Raw genomic sequence first — 6,641 nt, 5'->3', positions numbered from 1 at the left:
GGAACAGTGCCCTTTACAATAACCCATGTTCTTGAGAATTATACCTCTCAAGTTTAAAGTCATTACTTACTGAAAGCTGATAATGAGTCAATATTCATGAAGGTCCCACAGCTGCAAAGTCCATAATCGGGTATTGGTAATACCAACATTACTTCTAGGTGAGTTAGGGTCCAACTTGGGACTGCCTTCTTTGGTGGTTGCCACCTTTTCAATTCAATGCAAAAGATGTGAATTAAGCACATACTATCTATAAAGTACTACATTCATTTTCAGAGATACAAAGATCAATGTGACAAATTTCCTGCCTTCTCCCATGCAGTTTACAATGTGAAAAGAGAAATATGGCATATACACATATGTATGATATAGGATAATATGTTGCATAGGCAAAGAAGGGATCTAGATAAAATATTTTAAAGAATATAAGAAGGGAGAGATAATTTTCAGCTGGAATGATCAAGAATAGCTGTTTGGAGGAAGTGGAACCACAGCTGGTCCTTGAAGGAAGAAAATTATTTCAACATATGAGGAGACACAGAGGTAGTATGACTTTAAGAAACTAGAACGTTCATGGATATCTCCATTAAATGATAAGGTGGTAAATATCTTAAAACCCATTCCAATTTCAGAATCCAGCTGATATTTCTGATTAGGATTCCTCCTGGGATCACAGTCTTGGGAACAGTGAAGCCTCCCACTAATGAGGCATGTAGGAGACACCTGGAGTCCATTAGCCATTGGATGAGCTGCCATTACCACTGTCTACCTGGGGACCTTCCATCCTACACAAGTTGTGATTGAATCAAAGTTTGGGGACAGCAGATGGAACCTTATGTGTCTCGCTCTTCTTTCCCTTGGTTGATTTTTCTTGCATTCCTTGTCACCCTATCAAACCATCTTTTGCTAGTACTTAAGAAGCACTAACAACTATGGCTTCATCAGGAGAACAGACTTGATCAATTCCTCTGAGATTCTGAGACTCACTTTAATTAGATCCAGGAGAAACTGAGCTCCAAGGCACAATAATCAATCATTAAGCCAAGGGAAAAACTGGGAAGTATGGTCATGTCCACAGGCTGGATTAGGAGGCCAAGATTTGGAAGGAAGCAGAACCAGCAATGAAAGGAGAAACATTGGTCTAAATCACATTGCCTAGATAAGGTAGAATTCAAGAGATAAGATGCAGATAGCTAGAAAGAAATCATCTGTATTTAAATTGGGCTAGGATTCTATGTCCTTGGGATAGAAGAGGCTACCTAAAGACCTTAAATCTCTCAATCATAGAATCACACATTTTAGGACTGGTCATTTAGTTCAAAACATTGCCCACGACAAATTTCAGCCAACCTCCATTACCAGCTACCCTTTACCCTACTTTGGTTTCCAAGTTAATCAGTGCATTCCTAGTTTATCTACTTTCCCAAAATGTCCTGATGAATTTGCATAACTGGAACACAAATAAAACAATATGCATCAGAAAAAATAACAGGAGAAGAAAAATCTTTCTTGATGTGATAAGTTGAAGCCATGATAGCTATGTCATAATTTAGATTTTACTATCTTTCAGAAACATGGAGAAATCAGATTTTTCTACTTTATTTCTGCTTTTGAAACAACTAAGATCTTTCTTGACGTGATAAATTTAAGCCATGATAGCTATATCACCATTTAGATTTTACCATCTTTCAGGTACATGAGGAAATAAGATTTTTCTACCTTGTTTCTGCTTTTGAAACAACTCTTCCATCATATCTCTTCTCCTCAGTAATGATAATTTCATCAATTTCAAGTTTGAAGAGACTTTAGAGACTTTAGTCTAACAACAATTCAGAAATCACACAGATTTCATAGTAATGGGTAGAGGCAGAATTCAAACCCAGGCCTTTGCCTCCAGCACAATGTATCATCTCAACCCAGCTCTTTCTCTAGGGTAGGGATGGGGAACCTTTTTTTTCTGCCAAGAGCCATTTGAATATTTATAACATCATTTATAAGCCATACAAAATTTTCAACTTATAGAACTCAAGTAATGTTAGATTGTTATATCTATATGTTTTCATTCATCATCACCTGTGGTTGCCTAAGGAAATGATTTTTCATGCCTTATATGTCCTGCAGGCCAGACATTCCTCAACCCTGCTCTAGAGTCATAAGATAGAAGAGTTAAGATACTCTCCTTCATTCCTTGTCATTCTATCAAATCATACCTCCCTTGTACCTAGACAATAATAATAACCATGGCTTTATTAGAAGAACATGATTGATTATTAGTTGCTATGACTGACATTTTAAGACACAAACCTCTTTAAAAGTAGGAATTATTCCATTCTTTGCTTTTGAATCTCCAATGACTAAAAAATGTGCTTTGAACATAGTAGGTGCTAAACAAATGTCTATTGTGATGAATCTATAATTTAATAAATTTAAATGTGGGAAGGGAGGAGGAGGATCATCCTTTCATCAATCCTCTCTCTACAATTCAATTAAATGAGACTCATTGCTTACTTGAAGAAAAAAAAAAAAGACTTGGAAAGTTCAGTGTCCCTTGTAGGTCTTTCTCTCTTCCATTGAGTACATGATTTACTGTCTATCATTATCTATTTCCATGACCAAAGCCATCAAATCCACTAGCATTTTAGGTGACTGCTTAATAGGTGATGTGTGAAGAGAACACTTTCCAAAAAAACAAAACAAACAAAAACAAACAAACAAAAACAAAAAAACCCGCATTCTTACCTTGGTGTTCACCACATCCGAGGACTAAAATTTAGAACCAGTATTCATGGTAGTTTCATGGATATATTCAGAAGGAAAGGGAAACTAAGGCTGAAAAGAAACAGACCACAGGCGACCTGCTAGGTGTCTCTGCTGCTTCTTTTAGACTCGAATATTTTACTGGAATACTGTTGTCCAGATAAAAAGAGGAAGATGTTATTTAATTTAGGTCCAGGGACAAAAGCATACATGAAGAATATAGATACCAATTTCATTCCAAACAGGGTTGGAACCAACAATTCTGGCAAGTAGTATGAAATAAGCTCTCAAATCAACTGTGTAATTCATGATATGACACTCAGATACCCGAAATTAATGTTGGCAAGCCACCCACCCCTGGCAGGTAGGCCCATGGAGGAAATTACTTAAGGTACAGTCATTTGAGAGAAAGCAATAGAGTTTCCTACATTGATTAATCTTTCTTGCTAACTAAGTGTTAAATTCTGTTGTTTCTATACTCTTGAAAGAATGCACATGCTTTCACAAGGTAAATGTAACCTATTTTAAGCTGTATAATCTTCTAAAATCATTATTTTAAATGTGCCCTCTAAATTTTATGTCCTGAAATAAAATATTTCTTGCCCTACCCCAGTTGTAACTGTACTTCTGACATACTCAAAACACTTCACAACAATTATCTAAGTCACTAAGTAGTAAAGAAGTGTGAGATAAGACAAAGACTATTATTTTTCCAAATAGAAGTTTCTCCTACTCTCTCCCTATAGAACTTTGGAATACCAGCTCACATTTAGTTTCTTCTAGAAATTTAAGAAATACCTTCCAGACATCATCACATTTGATCTCACAATGAGCCTGTGAGACAGATATGATGATGATGATTCTGTATATTTCATCCCAGATAAGCATAAGACTAGAGATAAGGAGAATCCATTCACAACAGTCCACACATATGGTGACACAGTGGATAGAGCACTGGATTCAGGAAGTCAGATTCATCTTCGTGAGGTCAAATTTGGCTTCAGACAAGCCAGACTAGATCCTGGCCAAGTCACTTAATCCTGTATGTCTCAGTTTCCTCAACTGTAAAAAGAACTGGAGAAGGAAAACCATTATAGTATCTTTGCAAGAAAATTCTAAATGGGTCACAAAAGAGGTGATCAAATAACATATATTTAAGGTGATAAGGGTGTAAATTAGTATGGTGGCAGCCCATTGCCACCCTAAGAAGAAAGAGACAGATATTCATCTTCTTGACATAATATGGTGATAAACATAGGACTAAAAGAAGAAAGTAAACATATTCCCCAAATCTGAATGATCAGGAGAATAATAGTTGGAAGAAATAAGGAAGTTCGTGGCTTGTTGTTCCTGTTCTTGTTTTTTGTCCTTCTAGAAGAGGGCCTAATATTACATCAGGGAGTTGATACCATGTCATGCAAAGAATTGGATTTAAGTGAGGGAGGGCTGTGCAAGGTCATCTGCCTCACTCCCCCACCTCCCCCCGAGCCATCTGGGTCCAGTGGCCAAACACAGATCAGTATGACTGGAGATGGTCCTCAATAGATTTAGAACTAAAATGGATTTTAGAGACCATCTATTTCAGCCTAGTCATTTTACAGATAAAGAAACTCAGGTCTAAAGTTTCACAAAGGTAGCAATGACCATAATTCAAATCCACATCTTCTGAAAACACATCCAATGCTATCTAAACTATACTATGCCACCAGATTTTAAGGAAAGAGCAAAAATTCAAGATGCTGAGTTAATACACATACATATGTATATATATATATATATATATATATATATATATATATGTATGTATGTATGTATGTAGCTATGTTCATTGAAGAAATGGCTATAAAGAATTAGAATTTTGGTGAGATACAACACTGTATCTCCAGATTTCTTTTTTTAAATAATAACTATTTTCAAAATACACACAAAGATAGTTTTCAACATTTACCCTTGCAAAAGCTTGTGTTCCAGATTTTTCTCCCTTCCCTCTCCCATTCCCCTCCCCTACACAGTAAGTAATTTAATATAGGTTAAATGTGAAATTCTTCTAAACATTTCTACATTTATCATGCTGCACAAGAAAAATCAGGACATCCAGATTTCTTGCACGTTCTTCTAATAAAATTATATTGATAAGAGAAAAAGAATAAGAATGAAAAAAAAATGCACAAAAGACTGGGATTTGGAGAATTTCCACACTTCAGAGGAAGGAGAGGGGAAGAAATCCCAAAAAGTGATAAAGGGATTATTCAAAGAGTTAGAAAGAAAACAAGGAAAATGAAGTATCATTGAAGGCCAGAGAAGAAAGTGTCCAGAAGTGGAAGATAGATTATGTAAGGTGCCAAAGAGAATTCCAGGAAAATAAAAACTGAGAAAAGACCAATGATTTTGGCCAAAGGTGGTCATTTTGTTGTTGTTCAATCATTTTAGTCATGTCCAACTCTTTGTAACCCTTTTGGGGACTTTCTCAGCAAAGATGCTGGAGTGGTTTGCCATTTCCTTCTTCAACTCATTTAACAGATAAGGAAACTGAGGCAAATAGAGTGAAGTAACTTGCCAAGAGTCACACAAGTAGGAAGTATCTGAGGCTGGATTTGAATTCAGGTCCTCCTGACTCAGACCCATTGATCTATCCACTGCATCATCTATCTAGTTGCCTAAAAGGAGGTCATTGGAGACCTTCAAAAAAGTGGTTTCCAAAGAGTGATCAAGGTGAAAGGTAGGTGTCAGTGTTAAAGCCAGAATGAGCAGAAAGGAAACAGCAGGACTGGGACCTGAGAGAGATGCAGTTGTTCTCCACATCTCATTCGAGAAGAAGAAATTTCCACAACTCATTCAAAGAAGTAAAAAGGAAGAGTGCAATAAGACTAGAGAAGATCAGCAGGGTTCAACTGAAGATTTTTCAAGGGAGGAGAGACTTGCCTATTTGAAGGTCAAAGGCGAAGTTGCCAATGGAGAAAAAGAGACTGGAAATGTTGGAAAAGAGAGAGAAAATGCAGAAAGAAGGAAAGTCCCAAAGGGAAAACCAATTAGCCGGGAGGATCCTGCCCACAAGAACACATGTCCCTGGCAGGTTCATGCGTATGGACATTCCCACTGGCTTGCTCTGCACTCAGTGCTAAGTAAAGAGTTAAGGCACATACAGTCCAGCCTATTCCACCCACCTACCGCTAAGGAGAGCTGGCAGTTCTCCATAGGCTGGGGGCTGCACAACAGATGCAAACTCTCTCATTAATTGTCTTGCATATGGTGAGATGACACTTCCCCTCCTGCTCCTGCCCCAGTTCCCATCCTTCCCCTCCCCTTCAGACCTCTTCCCTCCCATCGCTCCTCCTCCCCAACACACACACACCTACCCACCCACACAGCCAAGGCTGCAGTGCTGCCAGAGGCTTCCCAATGCAAGGCTAATGGGTTGCTACGCTGAGCAGGCAGAGAGGCTGGCTCAGCGTGTTCCCCCTCTGGAGGCTTGTGGTATCTCTCTCGGATGTGACAGGAACAGTCACAGACAAGGGGACTCATTATTTTCTCTTTCACTGCTCAGTGATCTCTGCTTTCACCTGGAATCCTCCAGGGAGAAGTCCTCAAGCCTGAAGGAGAAGGGAAGGGGAGGGCAGGTGGAAGGCAAGAAGGAACCCAGATCTATGCATCAGTCAGGGAAAGGGGAGATAAAAAGAAGCTGGGAGGCTAGTTTATCGTGGCTTGTGCACCGCTTCCTAAACCCACCTCCCATTTCTTGAGTGCATGTCCCATTGCTCTTAATACATTAATGGCCTCCCCTTTACAATGGGAGGGAGAAGTTAAAAGGTGAAGGGACGCCCATCTTTCTCCTACAGATATACCAAGACATAGATTTAGAACTGTAGGATAACTTCAGAGGTCAACAA

This window comes from Sarcophilus harrisii, chromosome 3 (genome assembly GCF_902635505.1).
Source record: "Sarcophilus harrisii chromosome 3, mSarHar1.11, whole genome shotgun sequence".
NCBI classification, from domain to species: domain Eukaryota; kingdom Metazoa; phylum Chordata; class Mammalia; order Dasyuromorphia; family Dasyuridae; genus Sarcophilus; species Sarcophilus harrisii.
Note: the sequence above shows the minus strand (reverse complement) of the source record.